The 17,863-nt window shown below is 49.1% G+C and overlaps 1 long non-coding RNA gene across 3 annotated transcripts; it reads left to right on the top strand.

Annotated features, from left to right (window-relative positions):
* Positions 1 to 4,463: 4,463 nt before the first annotated feature.
* On the top strand, positions 4,464 to 16,044 carry LOC311220812. 3 transcript variants are annotated; one of them, XR_014619264.1, is made up of 5 exons: positions 4,464 to 4,638; positions 6,839 to 6,972; positions 12,798 to 14,031; positions 15,432 to 15,505; positions 15,674 to 16,044. It is a non-coding gene; the product is annotated as an uncharacterized lncRNA (long non-coding RNA). The 3 variants fall into 3 exon arrangements; XR_014619265.1 differs by having other exon boundaries at positions 12,798 to 15,505; XR_014619266.1 differs by lacking the exon at positions 15,674 to 16,044 and having other exon boundaries at positions 12,798 to 15,641.
* Positions 16,045 to 17,863: the final 1,819 nt, after the last annotated feature.

The raw sequence follows: 17,863 nt of genomic DNA, 5'->3' as shown, positions 1-17,863 counted from the left end.
AGCTTTGAACTTTGGCTTCTTGAGCACAGCCTCTGGACAAGCTGCTCATGTGATCCTCGGCACAGCACAACACAACTAACACCACACAGTCTTCTCACTGCTTCCCCACTCTACTTGATGAGTCCTTTTCACTTGCCAGGCATCTACCCCATGCTTGGAGTCTCACCTCTGCTACATTCGTTCTCTCGTTTGCTTTACTTCACCTCCCCTCCTTCCCCTGTTTGCTTTCTCCAGGATACTTATCTGCCTCCTGACAACAGGCCTTCCCTCAGCAGCTGGACACGTTTCTAGATACTTCATTGTTTCTCTAATGCAATATAACTGTCAGCCCTAATGGGGAGGACAATATAAGGAATGATCAATCCCTAAAGCATCGCTTGATGGCTGAAGGACCATCCAGATTGTTTTCACTGCAAGCATGCACTTTCCCCCTTTAGTTTCTACATGCAAGCAGGAAGGAGCTCTTGGTAATTTTGGTACCCAAAGGATAACTAATCAGATAAAAGCCACATTCAATTTAACTTTGTCAAGAATTTTACTGCTCGAAGTAGAAGCAATGTGCAGAATTCAGGGGAAAACATACACTTATGCACTGAGACATGCTCACAGCATCCTGGTCACTCAACTGACTGGCTTCCAGGGACCTTGGATGGCAGGGCTCCCGACTGCAGCAAGCGTGCAGCCGTGCAGGCTGGGCTGCCCCAGCCACCCCACAGCAGCGCTGGGTCACCACACAGGTCCCTGCAGAAGGGTTCCAGAGCACGCGTCCAGCTCTCCTTGGACGTGCATGCCCCAGCCCTGCCCGCTGTGCCCATTTGGACTGTGGCTGTATTCTCTGGTGGCATTAAAACCCCATCCCTTCCATTTGCAGCAGTTCCTACTGAGCTTGGCTGCATCCCCCTTGTCTTTCTTCAGTTGCACTGGAAGCTGCAAAGCCTGTTTCAGCCTACCTGGCAACTGTTTTTAGCATCCAGTGTTACCTAAAGGATGGAGATACTTCTTAGTACAATCAGTATTATAGAAAGAGGTCATGCATTTCCCAACATTACACTTCTGTTCTTTTTACCAGAAGAAGTTAAGTAGTGTTGTTTCACAGGAGCCGCTTCTCACCTTTCTCTGAAACAATGATCACTTTTTCTGCAATGCTGAGCTTGTGACTAGCACTGCATGCAGTATCCTGAAGAATCCAGTTCCTGAGTTGTGAAGTCTGTTCCTTATTGCTGGTATGCTTGTTAGTTTCCAGTCACCGCTAACCAAATGACTAGGCTCTAGCAGCAGCACCTTGCCTGATGCTGTACTTTAACTCCTGGAAAGGCAGTAGCATGTAACGGGAGCACTTTAACAGCTTGTGAGATACTCCCCCAGTGAGCATAGCACGGAAACACAAACAGAAGATGAAGCTTGAAAAATCAGGTGCCTTTTGCTTTGCACACTTCACCAACTGCTGCTTTTGCTTTTTCAGGCAACCTGCATTCCCATGCCTTCCTTTAGTCAGTCAGTCCAGCTCACCATATGACCATTGCCATCAGTCCATCAGTCCTGTAGCTTTTCCAGCAGCTCACTGTGCCTGTGGTGTCTCAGGACACGGTACAGGGCATGTGGGCCTGACTCCCCAGCAACCTCTGTCCTGGGCAACCTATGCAGAAGAGGGGTTGGAAAGGACAAGAGTAAAAACCTGCCCACCTTTCCCTAGGGTTCTTTCCAGACTTGCTGTATTTTCAGTCTCCTGTGATACCCTTCAGGTATTTTCTTTGGAAATAGCAGTCCCTTACTGTCACCCCTTGGGCCTTTTCCCTTCACGTGAACTTCATGAACAGGCTTTACTTCCTTTGGAGAGGACTTAATTATTAAACATTAGCCTAAGAGTGTTTGTGGTGAACTGACATTTCCAAAACGACCAATATTCAGGAAGAGACATTTTCAGACTTTATTGTACAGAGCAGCAGGAAGAAGGATGAGGAAAGGCAGGGAAGTTTCACTCACCTGCCTCTCCTGTGCTACTTGCTTTCCCTGGGGACATTACCAACGGCAGCAGTGGCGGGCAAGTGGCTTTTCCACGTGAGGTGCTGTGCTACCGTACCGGGGATACAGAGGGACAGCTGACAAATCCCCTCTCAGGTCAGAGATGACAGATGTGTTGTCCACTGGTGGTAGGAGCCACTGGCCCAGGTTCACCTGTGAGCTGGCCTGAAGGTACACCAAGGAACCAGTCCCAGCAGAAACAAAAGGTGCAATGCTAATTACAGGTGTGATACTGCCTTTGCCGTGTGACATCTGCTCCATGCACTTTGCAACCACTAAACTGTTTACCACTTCTGCAGGAAAAGATAAGGCTTCCAGACCCAAACCTACCAACGAGGGGAGGTGGTTTAAGGCACCTTCATCTCCCGTGTTAGGTGTAGTAGTGCTGCATGTGCCCCCAGGCTGCAGCTGATGCGGCAACAGCCAGAGCAATAACGCCACCATCCAGCAGGACTGGGAACAGTAGGAGCTGAGTAGAGACCTCGGCTCTCTTGCCTCTTCGTTCCTTAGGACCAGGATCACCTTCACCTTCAGAAAATGAAGGTCATTCCTATTTAAATGTGTGCACGTGCTCATTAGGAAGGGAGGGGGCCTGGGAAGCATCTTGCTAACAGCAGCCAGGCGAAAAGTAAACTGGAGGAGGAAATGGAAAGAGGGTAAGATATGTTTAAGGATTACATCTTGGCATGCGCGGCATGTGATTTTACAACCCATGTCATACTGGTTTGGGGTAAACCAGAAACTATTAATCCCATGGGAAACACAGGAAACCCAAGGGACTACCTCCTGCAAGCATTCTGTGAGAACACAGCAGGTAGCAGTGGTGGGAGCGTCGATCTCTGCAGGCACAATCATACCTGCTGTGGAAAACACATGAAGATTTTTAATTTTTAAGTACATAAACTAGGAGCAGGGGGAAGAAAATATATTTGCTCAATTAGCCTTAAAGGGAACCAAGATGATTTTTTTTTTTTTGTATTGTTTTGTTTTGTTTTTAGTTCTGCATCTTCTGGGACTTTTGAGAGCAAAGACCTCCGCTGAGCTTTAATAGGTGGATGGCTCTAGGAACACGTTTAGAGGAATTAATTGTAACTTTGTCCACTAGAAAGTTTCTTTCTACCAGCCAGCAAGAAATCCCTCGTTTTCATGACAACCAAAAGAAAAGCAAGTGCCCATGCATAAGATTGAACAGAATCCTGTTTAGAATGTGAATAGGGGGACAAATTACCAGGCATAAACACCTCCCCATGTAACTGGCTGTTTGCAAACTAATTGGTCTTTCCAACTGCTGAGGAAAAAAAAAAAAAAAAAAAAAAAAGATAAAAGTGATGAAAGGGGGAGCCTTGACTGTTGATTTCTCCTCAGCATGAATAGACCATCTGAGTTGTCTTAACAAAAGATGCATCGTTCTTGTATGTTTTATAGTTTTATCTGCTTCATCCTTAATTTTATTTTTATTATTATTATTTTTTTGTCCAATATGAAACTGTTCAGCCAAGCAGTTTTGAACGATTTAGAGAACTGGCTGGTGGTACTGAGTCTGTGACAGAGGGGACGAACTTGTCATCATCGGCCAACTTCTCTCCGGAGCCCATACATATGACGTACATGTGAAAAATGCAACCTTGCACCTACTGAAAGATCACGCCACATGTCTGTGTAGACTATATATAAACAGATTCAGAAATGGCAGATTGTTTTCAGCAGTGATGTTTGCGGTGTCCCGTTCAAATAACTTGCAGGATAATTTTTGCCTGTTGCCAGGTGACATCAGCACTAGACCAGTTTTTTTTTTTTGTACGTTATCGCTAGGACTCAGGAACGCTTTCAGTAGCAGGGAATTCCAGAATTGGTGTAGAAATTCAGGAGGCAATATCAGCCCACCTTCAAAATAGGTGTAAGATACAGACTACTCAGCGTCACTCAAAGCCTTTTTTAGGAACTGTGTATGGATATGGCAAAACTGGGATCTAGGAGCTCCAGATGCAGTTATAGTTAACCATGCAGCCTCTTGCAAGAGGTTTAACACTGTACTCTAATCAAAATACTTTACGTAAAACTGGCAAAAAAAAAAAAAAAAAAAAGTAACAAACATGCAAAGCATTACAAAAAAAAAAAAAGAAGTTTCTATCTTTTTCTTTTCTTCATGGGCTCAAAATATTTAGGGTATTTCCATGTATGAATTGTTGCTGAAAACGACGTCCGAGTTATTAATTGCATACCCTGTTTTAAGTAGCAAAAGACCAAAGTTTAAGCTTGCAAAACGCCAAATGCCGAAGCAAGGAGAACGACAGCACGCTCGCCCTCGAACACGGGCGCCTCTCCTTCTACAGGGGCGCTTGCAGTTGAGCGTGCCGCAGCTGCTCGTGCCTCGCTTCCCGAGGACAGCGAGCTCCTTGGCACCCGCAGCCCCCCGTGCTTCCGGGGCGCAGCGCCGGCACGGCCCGCTGCTGCTGCCGCCTCGGCCTCGGCCTCGCCCGCGCCGCGCCGGGCCCTGCCGCCGTGCCCAGGCGCTGCCGGCCTTTCCCTTGGCGGCGGCCGCGGCTGGCACGCGGGCGGCAAAGCGGCGAGGGACGAACGCGGCCGCCCCGCCCCGCCCGTGCTTTTCTGCGCGAGGTGAGTGTAAGCTGCCCCCCGCAGCCTCTGTCGGCGGGTGAGAACCGTCTCTGCGCGGTTCTTACCCGGGCCCCTGCGGCCACAGGGCCCGCGGCCGGCCCCGCCGGGCACCCGGCACCCGCCGCCAGCCGCCGGCCTGCCCGCGGCGAGCGGGGCGCGGCTGCCGGCCCGGCACTGCCCCTTCCTCACGCGGCTCGGGCCAGCGCAGGGCTGTACCCGAAGTCGGTCACGTCCCTTCAGCTCTTGGCTGCGGCAGGGGCACGGCTGTGCGTGCGTTCGTGTGCTCATACGAGGCGGAGGGGTTGCTTGGGTTTTGGGGTGGGGGGTGCTAAGCCCTCATTAACTCCACTCACGCTGTCTTACTCTGTTTGCCAGTGCTTAAGCACCGCTTTTTAGAAAGGCAACCAATTAGCACCTCATCAGCTCCAATTAGAGGAGACAAAAGCAGTGTAAAGATAACTCAATGAGAGGGGGTGGCACAACATCATGTAATCTCTTAAGACAGCAGTGAGCATTCACTGGGTGAGCTGTGCCGGGCCTATTCACCTTTTTTTTTTTTTTTTTTCTCCTCTGGATGCATTTAAGACTTTTTTTTTTTTTTTTTTTTTCCTCTTCTTCTGGGAAGCCGGGCCTCCCAGGAGTCCCAGAGTCTCTCATTCAGGGCTACCTGTTTACAGCTCACCGAACAGAAGGACCTAAACAATCCTATATTGTACGCCTGGTGCTTCCTTAAACTTAGGCCTCCACAATGACATGTTTTCAGAAGCTGGGCAGAATAAGTTAAAGGCCGGCTTTATACTCATTAAGTGTTCTACTTGTACTGTCTTCTAATTACATGGCAGGGCAACAATGTATTTTTTTTTCAATGGAGTTCTTTGGAGCAGTTAATTTGGTGCCTGTACTAAATGCCCCAAAACATTAATTAGTGTGGAAGGAACCCTAATTTCCTCCGTGGCTTTCCTCTCCATTTACTTCCCTTGTTTTCACATAGGCTTGGATGAGCCTCTATAATGAAATTACCTCATTAATGCCTTTATTCTTGCAGAGTAACTCATTCAAGATCTACCATTTAGTTTTAATTTAATGCTGTCAAAAGCAAAAGGTGCATTCATGTCTTTGATTAGTGCTTTTTTTTTTCCTCTCTAAAGAGTGGACAGATTTAAATTATTAAGATGGCAAGTAGTGAGTTATAATTGGATACAAGCAGCACTTCAGTGAATATTAAATGCTTTCAAAGCCTGGCCTATGTGGTCTGCTGACTATTAACTGTGTCCAATGAGTTACTCTGTGGGTTTTGAATTAACGGCACCTTAGCTACTGTGAAGCAAATTAAGTTTAATTTTGTTTATAAAAAACAGTGAAGTTGCATTTATCAACATGACATTTAGTTGTAGCAGAGTTCGGTTTTTCCCATTATGCTGTACTGACCGCATCACTTGGTTCCTCCTGCTAATGCAGGGTCTCATCCCATACGTCACAGCCATGCAAAGCCTAGCTGGAGACCTGTTTATGTATGGGCAGCAGGATTGAACCTTTCGTTTGCAAGAGCTCCTCAGTTCTCAACGTTGTCAAGAAGAAATCACCCCAGCCACACATGACTGCACTTTTTCTTTCCTCCACACTTGTGTAATGCTTTCCAGGCACCAGTCTCATAATATTTTTCAGAGATGGGGACAATTTCACCTAAAACAGAACTGAATAAAAAAAATAAAAATAAAAAAATAAAAAGGAGAAAAGAAACGAAAAGAAGAGGGATATTGAACACTTCTCTTCTGTAGTGTGGAAAAAAATGAATGTATTTTCACAGCAATGGTTTTCTGTACAGACATTTGAGGCTGTGGGTTTGTACGGAAACTCTCCGTGAAGGTGGTAGCCGGGCAGGGGCTGTCCTGGATCTGCATGGACATCTGTACCCCACGTTGTTGCAAAGAAGCTTGCCTTCCCCATGCCTTTCCACCTTGTGCTGAAGGGGTCATTTCTACAGGCAAAAGTGTGATAACATTAATAGAAAACTCTGCTGTTCTGGGTTACGAGAAGCTGTATCCCAGGGTACTGAGGACTAGCATTAACTTCAGTAGATTTCAAATTAAGCCTTTTGGTGCTTATTTTTTATTAATCGTTTAATGTTTATATACAGATAAACAGATGTGAAGTGCTATGTTTCTGTAACAATGAGGATTACTGGTTTGTTTTGCCTCAGGGAGGAATGCAGCAGAATCCTTAAGCAAATAGAAGTCTTCCGGTTTTTGGTCTTCAGGAATACTGATGTTTCCACAATACTGGGCTTGCCCTTTGAAGCCATAGCAGGAAGCATGCAAGAGAAGCATCTTTAGGGTGAGATATTTTTGGGTTATGATTTGGTATAAAATTTCAGTCTGGCTTTAACCACTGCTCAGCTTTAAGGCCTAAATTATGACAGTAATTTCATTCATATTTTTATAGATAGTAATCTTTAGTAAGTTTTAATTCAGTAAATTTTAATTTTTAATTTAGTAAATTAATTTAATTTAGTAATTTTTTAGTAAATTTTATAGTAATTCCCACTGCAGTTTTTTGATCACTTACAGGCACGATTAGAATCTGTTAAAAGACTGCTTGCAGAGTTCAGTGATACAAAATATGTCTGCTGTTAATTGTGAATGCACACTTACAAACTGTTTTCATACCAGCAAGTGAGCAAGCAGGATTTAACATCTGATCCTTGATCTTTAGTTCTCTCTCTTCTTCCTCCTTTCATTTTTACAACCCATGTCACAAAATAACAGAGATGCACTCAAAAAAAAAAAAAAAAAAGTGCATGTCAAAAGACTTGAGCAACCTCTAGTCTGCCTGGCATGTGTGTGTTGTAATTTATTGTGTGGCTGCAGTGCTCCCAGAGGTCAAAAATCAGAGAATCACATCCATGGAGACAGAGCCTCTGGAGGGCTCAGAGCAGGTGCAGGCGCATCAGCTTGCTCACAGCCTTGTCCACTTGTCCAAGGCCTTTAAGTTTTGAATACTGTGAAAGGCAGGGGAGCTCTCCCTTGGCCCCTGTTCCACCTGCATAGCAAGAACTTTTCCATATGAAATAATTTCCTTAGCAAGGAAAATTACCGTGTCTTCAATTTGAGCATTAAATATCATATGGTGATTTGTTATGATAAGGTTTTCTAGTGCCATCAATTATAAACCTATCATAGTTTGTGTTCTACATATTATAAATGTTTGATATATTTATTCCATATTATACATTATATTTGCACAAAATACCGTATAATTATTATATTGTTGGTTTTGTATTATTTAAATAATTCAATATAATTACATAAAATTATTGTAGGAGTAACCAGGTTACCTTTCCCTGTAGAGTGCATATGTTCAGTTACCACCTTGTGTGGAATGAAGATGTGGCCGAGAAGGCTGTTGAGGTGGCTGAGGAAAGAGAAGGGGACTGACAGGTGTGACCCCTGAAGTGCCATGCAAAAGATCCCTTCTGCTGTCTCCCACCCTTTGCAGCACTTTGGGACCAGCTTGTTTGGCCTTTTGGTTCAGAAGTTGTGTTGGCTACGTCTGTGCTCCAGATGAAACAGCACCAAGAACTGCTTTCTGCCACAAGGCCATTTAGCACAGGTTGGATAACAAGTGTTTCTCTAAGCCATGTGAAGGCTTCAGTCCAGGGATATTTCTGTGTAACATACACTGCCAAATTTAGGCTTCTCCTACCGTCCAACAGCATTCTCCCCCAGGTCCATGTTAGTCTACTGACTGAAGTACGTGCTCAAGAAGCAAGATAACCAGTCCAATTATCTCCTCATCTACAGGAAGTACGCACATTTCAAATTATCACACCATAGCTTTTTAGGAAAAAGTGTAAGGAATGGTTCTTGCCATCCACTTCTTTCCTTTTGAAGCAGGGCATTATGCAGAAAAAGAGACAGAGAAGGCAGACAGGTCCCTTGTGCTGGGAGCTGGAGGTGCGTTTGGTCTCTGCTGTCTTTGTATTTCATGCTTGTATGAAAAAAAAAAAAAAAAAAAAGTACTTGGAACAGAGACCAGGAGCCAGGAGTCTTCTCTCTAGGGCAGGTGTCCTTGCTGCAGGATAACCGCAATTGTAGGAGTCACCTAAAGAGCTCAGCTTCTGCTCCATCTGGTCCAGTGACTATCAGACATGGAGAGCAGCTAAGGAGCCCTTTCACCGAATGAGCTAGTTGTACGTGGTGAACCCAGTAAATCTGCATGGCTGCATAGCGGCTCAGTGAAAAACTGGGCGCAGTCTGAGTGCTGATCCCAAGACACAGCCTGAAAACGCTGTAGGACACGCAGATGGAATCTGACATGTGCCTATGCTCAGGCAGAAGGCTTAAGTGGATGTATGAGCCACAACAATCACAACCAAAAAACACTATGAGGATCGACTGAAGTGGCAGTTGACATACATTTTCATTCCTCAGCAAGTATGGAACAAAAAGCAACAGCAGACTCTGGGTATACAGGGCAGGCACACGGAGATCGGTGAGGGAAAGGTGTACATAGAGTAAAAGGCCAGCGGAGTTCTGAGGCAATGGGCCAGGCACAGAAGTCTCCAGGGAAGCTTGTGCTGCACAAAGATCTGGGCTGGCCTGGCTCTGATCTTGCTGGTCCACAGCAGGCACCTTGAGGCTGTGCTTCATGGCACAGACATGCTGCGTTAGGCAGCAGCCATGTACTCCCTGACAGCTGCTGCGTGCTGTTAAAGACCTTAACACCTTGGTGCTGTTAAACTGCTTGTGAGGCCACAACATGGGTTAGGTGAAGGAACTGAGGTTAAAAATAGCTGCTTCCCCCTTCTTTGACAGGTTAATTTCAAGTTCCCTGATGCAATTCATTGCACTGTGCCACCTGTCTGTGTACTGGCACTGTTTGGCAGGAGGGAGCAGAGAAGGATGAGATGAGATGAGATCACACGACCACTGAATCATACAACGGTTTGGGTTGGGAGGGATTGTAAAGATCTAATTCCAACACCTCTGCCATGGGCAGGGACACCTCCCGCTAAATCATGTTTCTCAAAGACTCATCCAGGCTGGCCTTGAACACTTCGAGGGATGGGGCATCCACAGCTTCTCTGGGCAACCTGTTCCAGTGCCTCAATTTCCTCCTTATGCCTAATGTCAGCCTACCCTCTTTTAGTTTAAAGCCATTGAGTGGCTAAGACAAAAGGATCTTTGCCACTGATGGAAATGCTAGCCTCTCCTCGAGTAGGAGACAGTGCAGAGCAACTTAAGTAAGCACGTGCACCTGAAGAGCATGTTTTTACCATCCATTTATGAAGAAGGATTCTTAACAGAGGCAAGTCAGTTTCAAACTGGAGAATTAACTACACAGTGACAAATTACTGCTGGTCAGAGCTCTTACGCTCCAGGCAGCGAGTGTTAAACCAACATGGTCCATGCAGACAAGACTGCAGTGTGCGAGTGCCCCCTTTTGTTCTAATGAGACTTCGAGAGCTGTAAGGGAATCACAAGAAAGGTGTCACAGCACTGAAAGGTGACTTTTACAGCTAGCTGGAAAAGTAGCCTGTTAACATGGGAGGCTGACAAAGGCAGGAAGGTGGCTGACAAAGCCCTGGTACTGGAAGAACAGTACAAGGAAAATCAAGAGACATCTGCAACCACAGGGCAGAAATGTGAGCAAGCAGAACCTCTTTCTGCATTATGCTGGAAGAGAAAAAAAAAAAAAAAAAGTGTGATATCAGCAGGCTCTAGGATCATGCATTGCTCAGGCATAGCGAAGAGTCTGAGGAAGAAGATCTCTGTCGCATAGCATAAGAGCACAGAAAACACCACCGGGTCCGACAAAGCCAGGCGCTCCGATGGGACAACGGGCAGCTCTGCCTGCGGGCACAAACGGGCCCTACTGCTCTCTACAGCTCTGTTCCCTGTGTTCCCTGTCCTCCCCAGCCTCTGGATAGAGATGGCAGGGAGTGGAGGGGGCTGGCTGCACCCTGCGGGGAGGGAGCAAGGAGCTGCAGGGACAGCAAAGCTGTCAGGGTATGGAGGCTCCCATCACTGAGATGGGTAATGGGAGCTAAATGCACTGCCAAACGTCCTTCTTAGGAAAGAGAACAAACTCAGATGTTCAGAATGAGTGAGTGATGTGTCAGTGCAGAGCCTGCACTTTGCTCTCTGGTTCACAAGAATTGTCTTAGGTACACGTAGATACCTCTGCCTGCTTTCTGCCTAGCAGGATGCCCTTGAAAGGTTTCTAAAGGCAGATACAGTCCTGCCCTGGCAAAAAAAAAAAAAAAAAACAAACAAAACAAAAAAAAAAACTTTCCTTTTGTCTGCTGGAACCCCAGACATCACCTATGCTGCATAAATCAGAGAGATTTTATTACTGCGTGGCGTCCCTGCACTGGTGAATTCCTTCATGTGACCCGGGGCTATGCAGAAAACCTTGTCAAGTCTTTTATTCAGTTTGATCAAAAGAGCCCTGACACAGACAAGCATTTAGCTGAATGAGGGTTTCACTATGAATAGCACAAACATTTGGATTCAAGTGTGTGTTAGCAGCAATCAACTGAAATCTTCATAATGAAGGCCTGTGGGAACTGAAGGTAGCTGAAAGAACGGGAAAAGATTCTTTGTGGGGCTAAGCTAAAGACCTGCTTCTTGTAGGCAGGTCAGCTGTGTTCCGCGCAGAGCCGGCAATGTGCAAACACGAGTATTCTGCCTGGCCCCCGCAGAACACCGCTAACAATACGGTGGTTGTGGCAAAAGCAGGTCGAAAATTCCCATCGACCTACCGCTGGGGAACGGGGCGCAACGGCCCGGAACCGGTAGCAGGAGAAGGTCTGGCATGACTTGGCAGTGCTTGCAGGACGCAGTACCTTGCCGGGGAGCGCTCGCCTTCCCTCGGGCCTAGTTTACGTGTCCGTGTGGGAAACAGAGAGGGTTACCGGCGGCAGCGATCCTTCGGACAGCACCAGCAGCACCGTTAAAGAAAAGCAGCGAAGCGGCTGACGGCTCCCGCTGGGAAGACGCTCGATGCACGTCGGTTTTGAAGACCCGCATCGGGGAACCGCAGCAGCGCCGACAAGGGAAACGAGCAGCAAAAGGCTGCGCGCGAAGGCCGCCACCCGGGCTCACCGCTCGCGGACACAGCGGGGCCGCCGCCGGCTGCAGCGCCGGGCGCTGCGGGGCCGGACCCGGCCGCACAGCCAGCAGGAGCCGCGCGCGGCGCTCGGGAAGGGCGCGGAGCAGAGCGGCGCGGAGCAGAGCGGCACGGAGCAGAGCGGCACGGTACGGAGCAGAGCGGCACGCCCGGAGCTGCGCAGCGCCGCCGGCTCGCCTCGGGTGCGGGCGAGCTCCGGGCCCCGGCGGCTCGGGGAGCAGCTGCTCGGCCCCCGGCGCCTCCCGGCCCGCGGCTACGAGAGCGCGCGGCGGGGCCCGGGGCGGCAGCGGGAGCCGGGCGGGGCGGGAGCGGGCGCTCTGCCGGCCCGGGGACGCCGAGCGGGCGCCGCGGTCGGCGGCTGCCCCGCGGAGGCAGGCCGAGGGCGCCGGGCCCGCGCCGCCCGGGGCAGGGAGCGCCGCGGGCGGGCCTCGTCGCGGCCCTCGGTGCCCGAGGGGGCCCCGGGGCGGGCCGTGCGCTCTGCGCCCTGAGCGCGGCCGGGCCCCGGCGCGGCTCGGTGCGGAGGAGGGGCCCCGGGCAGCGCTCGGCGCTGCGGGGCCGGAGGTGCCGCCCGGTGCGCTGGAGCCGCCGGGCGTCGGCGGAGCCTCGCGCGGTGAGAGCGGGAGCGCGAGGCGCCGGGCTCCGCCCGCGGGCGGGTGGCAGCGCAGCGGCCGGGTGCGGAGGAGGAAGGCGGGCGGGGGAGGCCGCGCGAGAAGCGCCCGGCCCGCGGGATCCTCGCGGCGGTGGCGGTGAGCGCCGGGCCATCGCTGCCGTGCTCCGCGGCCCCCCGGGCTGCCCGTGCCCTGGCGCCGCCTGCTGCTCGTGCTTCTCGTCAGCCCCCGCCCGGCCGCCGGCTCCGTTTTTTGTTGTAGTTTTTTTTTTTTTTTTCCCTCTCACTCCTGTGAGGTGGTGCCAGGGCTTGTGAAAGTCGTTGGAAGATACCCACCGCATCCTTGTTTCGTGTGGTGCTTTATCTAAAAATAACGCTTGTAACAGGCCGTTTCTTACCCACCGTGTATTTTATTTTACAGGTACTGTCCACGCATGTAAACTTCCACGGTCCATTCTTCCAAAAACTAGGTGGTCTTCCGGAGACGACCACAGGAAAAACATGTAAATGACGAGAACGAAGCGTAGAGCTTAGAGGTGCCCCCGTCTGCTTTTCTCAGGCACTCTCCGTAGGTTGCCCGGCATTTACATGCAGGGCTCTGCTATGGAACAGGAGAGAAGCTCTGGGAATTCTCCTGGTGCCGTGGAGAGAAACACTTTTCCGAAACAGCCTCAACATGCAAAGAAAAGCAGAGGGAACGATGTTGTGAAGGGAAATTCTTTCCTGAAAATCTTTCCCTGCATGTACTGGGTCTGGCTGGGATGGAGTTCGCTTTCCCTGCAGCAGCCCATACAGTGCTCTGCTCTGCGCTTGTAGCTACAACAGCACTGGTACCTCATCAGTGTTTTGTAGATTGTTGTAGCTGGCGTAGCACCAAGACTCTCTCCAAACCCCCCAGATCCAGCAAGCTTGTGGTGGGTAAGAAGTGGGGAGGGGACATCACCAGGGCAGCAGACCTAAACCAACCAAAGGGATATTCCATACCATCTGATGTCACACTCAGCAATACAAGGTGGGAAAGGGGAAGGAGGGGGGTGGCTCTCTTTTTGAAGATAGCTGTCCTCCCAAACAACTGCTGTGTGTATTGAGGCCCTGCTTCCTGGGATTTGGCTGAACACCACTTGCTGATGGGAAGTAGAGAGTAATTTCTTTCTTCCCTTTATGCTTCTGCACAGCGTTTGCTCATTTATTTATTTATTTATTTATTTATATTTTTCCCCTTTTAATTAAATTATCCTTATCTCAACCCATGAGCTTTTCCTTTTCCTTTTCCTTTTCCTTTTCCTTTTCCTTTTCCTTTTCCTTTTCCTTTTCCTTTTCCTTTTCCTTTTCCTTTTCCTTTTCCCTTTCCCTTTCCTTTTCCTTTTCCTTTTCCTTTTCCTTTTCCTTTTCCTTTTCCTTTTCCTTTTCCTTTTCCTTTTCCTTTTCCTTTTCCTTTTCCTTTTCCTTTTCCTTTTCCTTTCTTTTTCTTTTCAGCATACTTTCTTCTCCCTCCCATCCCTGTTTTGAAGAGGAGTGAGAAGGAGGCTGTAGTGGAGTTTAGCTGCCCGGCACTGTAAAACCACCACAGTGCAATAACTGTCTGTGTGGTTCTGTCGTTCTCAGTGGTGCTGCTCTTTGACTTTAAGCAGTGAAAGGCCAGGCTGAAATCTGAGGTGAGCTGTGCCTTCTGTAACTGAATGACAGGGCTGGTGCGAATGCCCCCCCTCAACACCTCATGTAACATCCGTACTGCCAGTGAGCACGTGTAGTGACCGTCATCTCATCAGAGATGAACCAGCATCCGAAACCCGCGATTCAGGCTGCTCCCCAGTTGGCTGCCATACAAAGCCGGGCATTTCCGAAGTATCTGCTGAACTCTCTGAGTGGTTCTGGTTGCAGCAACAGCTTGAAAAAACAGCGTTCAGAAGGAGGGCAGGGAAGGCGCTTTTTCTTGTCTGGTGGAAAGGGAGATGGAATTTGGTGTGTAAGGGACCAGCAGGCAGGCTTCTTGCATGCTACATGTGGGTGCTTCCACATGTTGGTTTATGTCAGATGATGTGGCAGTTGGTCAGATTTTCCCTTGACTAAATTAACCGATTGTAGTGGAGATACTAGTGATTATCAGTTATTTGACATTTGCCAGAAGCCCTATGGCACACGGTTTGCTTACAAAAAGAATACTTTATAGTGCACCAGCCAAACAAGAAGTCAATGTATTTAACTAACTATAGAAAAGTCCAGAAAACAAAAGAGTTTGATTTCCAAACATATGTAGCTGAATTTTTGTGCAAAAGCGCAGATCAGACACGCAGGCAAACTTGCTTTTGACAGGCATAGGTGAAATCTGGTGTGGATGGACAATTCCATCCTACCGAACAAACAAACAAAAAAGAATCCCAAAGTGAGTGGAAGGAACCAGGGTAGTTATATAGGGAAGCCTGGGAGCACGGGGAGTTTCAAGGTTTCCTCGTTCCTCTCATTACAGAGCGTCACCTTCAGTTGCGAAACTTCTGTCAGTTGGTTGAAGTGTTTTCACAGTCCATTTCTGCTTCAAGCTTACCACTACCTTTCCTCTCCTAGAATACTTCATCCCAAACAGTTTAGCTACTTCTAAGCTAGAATGAGTAAAAGTTCCTTAGAGTACAGCATTTCTGGAGTCTTGGATTCCTGCTCTGCCTGTCCCCCAGGGCCTTAGGGACGAGAAATCTTAGGCTTAATGTTTTTTTCCCTATGAAATACGGTCGCATTAAAGGGCGTAGCTGATTAACTTTGACTGACTGTTACTGTTTGGATTCAGGGTACTGGACTATCACGGTCACAGATTCACCTAAATGAGGTAGCACGCTCTCGTTCTAGTCGTGTTCAATGAGAACTGTCACGGCTAGGAACAGTGCATTGAAGGGCAGCGTTCAAACGTTACCCCACAGTGACCCAGGGTGGAGGGTGCCAGGTAGGGGGAAGAGAGGCTCGGCCCTTCGACTGATCCCGGAAGTCAGACAGGTATCCTTCTGGGGGGTGTCTTCCCTAACATCCGCTTGCACTGAAGACAGCTTGCGTTATTTCTCTCTTGTAGGTGGGGCCTGAGTGGCTCTGGTCGGGCACGCCGTGGTTACGATTGGCGGGAGGTTTTCCCGCTTTCATGTAAAGGTACGGGGGGGGTCTGAGAAATTCATCCCCCAACCATCCCCCGTGACACCGGAAGAATATTGCACCTTAATGTTGGAAAAACTGTTAGAAAGTTGCGTAAACGCATAAAGCTGTGAGTGGTATTTTTTTGTTTGTTTGATTGCTTTTATTTATTTTTTTTTTTTTTAGCTCGCACGTCAGCGCTGCTCCGTGAAGCCGTGCCTGCTGCTCTGCTTCTGCACATGCGCGGAGCCGGCCGCCTTGCCTGAGCAGAGAGAGCCGGGGGGCGCTGCAGGACTCCCGCACGCCGCAAAACGGCAGCGCCCTTCTGCGGAGCGGAAGCAGCACCGGCCGAGCCTGTACCGGGCTGGCAACCGGGGACGGAAGTGGTGTCAGGAAGTGCCTTAACTGAGGGCGGAAGCACTCCCTGATTTGCTGGAAACCCAGGGCGGAAGTGTCATCACGGTGTGCCTTAACTGAGGGCGGAAGCACTTCCTGATTGGCTGGGAGCCGAGGGCGGAAGCGGCGTCAGGACATGCCGGCACTGTGGGCGGAAGCTGTCGGGTCGGGCTGGGCCGGGCTCAGCTCTAGCCGCTGACGCTCGGTGCGGTAACGAGGATGGTGGTCGGGGCCGGGCCGGGAGGGGGCGAGGTGGCAGGCGGGCGGGGCGCCACGCGGTCGGCGGCTTGTACTGCAATGGCCCTTGTGCTGGGCGGGGGCGGCGCCGCACCGCACCGCACCGGACCGGGTGTGCGGCGGGGTCTGCACGGCGCGGGGCTTCGGGGGGCTGGGGGAGAGGGGAGAGAGGGGGGCGGCTGTGGCGGCGGGGGGGGGCAGAGAGGGCAGCAGGAGGAGGTGCCGTTGCGTGCGTGTGGCCGACGCCCCTCTGGGGGGCACGTACCCTGGAGCACCTGCCTCATCAGTCAGCTCAGCCTGTACAGGGTGTACATTTTTGCTCCAAGGCTAAAGTGTTAAAGACACCAAGTTCCAGCTTGCCAAATCCTTGGTTACCCGAGTTAATATCCTCCCTTCCGTTCCTCTTACTCTTTTGTTCAAAGGTAATGTTGTGAATCACAGAAAATGCAACGAAGAGTGGAGCACCTGCATGTAATTAATATTTTCCTTTTAAACGGTAATGTGCCAGTAGTAAGTGGCTCTTCAGATAATTTTATTTTCGGTTGTTCTCATTTAAAAACAGTCTCCTGCTCCTTTAACAGCTTTCTTTTAAAAGACAAGTTGAAGTTGTGCTGGCGTTAACAAGCTCTTCACAAGGTACTGGGGCTGTCCTGAGGATTCCACTTGACCAGCCAGCAGAAGAGGCAGGGAAACATACTTACGTTGATGGCCTGAACTTCTCTTCCTCTTACTCTTTTTAGTACTAGCCAGCGTGTGTGAGACATCTTTTCCTTCTCCTGTGAAGCAGGGGGCTGGTCTTTCTGGAAGAGGTTGTTTGACCATTGGAATTACACCAGTGAGATTCAAGAAGGAAATTAAATCCAAAAGCAGCAGCGTATCTTTATTACTACGTTAAGTGAGAAAGTGACACGTGGAACGAACTCGTTATAAACAATTCTGAACTCTTTTTCTTATCGGGAACGTACTTATCTGTACCGTTGAACGTACTTGGGGGGGAAAAAAAAACAAAAAACAAACAAACAAACAAAAAAAAACAAACCACAGTAGTACCTTGGAATACATAGGGCGATTCATCCCTTCAGGATCATTACACGGCAGCTGTATGTCACCACAATACGCCTCTTTTGCTTAATGGTGGACTTCTAAGAGGGAATTTACTTGGGTCAGGTATACTGTGTGTATGTGGTTTTATGCGTGTAGAACTGCCTGTACTACACTATCTCTTAAATAGGTGGTGGTAAGAGGAGACAGCTTTCTTCTAGTAGATTCTTACTTAAGTTTCTTTAGTGATTCCGGGGGCACTCACTTGACCGTGATGTGCCTGAGCAGGGCCTGTGACCTGGTTAGCACCTAAACCTCCTCCTCTGATGTGGTACAGCTGTCTGCTAAATTAGTTACAGAAAGATGGTGACTTTAACTCAGACAGTTCTCTCTTACCTCGCTATTGTTTTACCTGGATAATTTGAATTTGGATTAGAGCGGCGGAGGGAAAAGATGCCTTACGCTGAAACGGACGCGAGTCTGTGAGAAGAAAGCCAGGCGTCCTTGGAGACTGTGCCAATGAAAAGGCGAAGAAAAAATGAGTGGAATAAATCTCAGTGCACGTAGTCCTGCATCCCGAAGGGAGCACAGAAGGAAGGTTGCTTGCTTAGAAGAGCAGTGGATGCTTCGTGCCCGCCTTAAAGAGAATATTAACAGAGAGAATTCGTTGTAAGACAAGCTGCCCCGCGGGGTGTGGGTAGC

Source organism: Netta rufina, assembly GCF_964035555.1.
Source record: "Netta rufina genome assembly, chromosome: W".
Lineage (NCBI taxonomy): Eukaryota > Metazoa > Chordata > Aves > Anseriformes > Anatidae > Netta > Netta rufina.
This window is presented reverse-complemented; position numbering and strand designations above follow the sequence as displayed.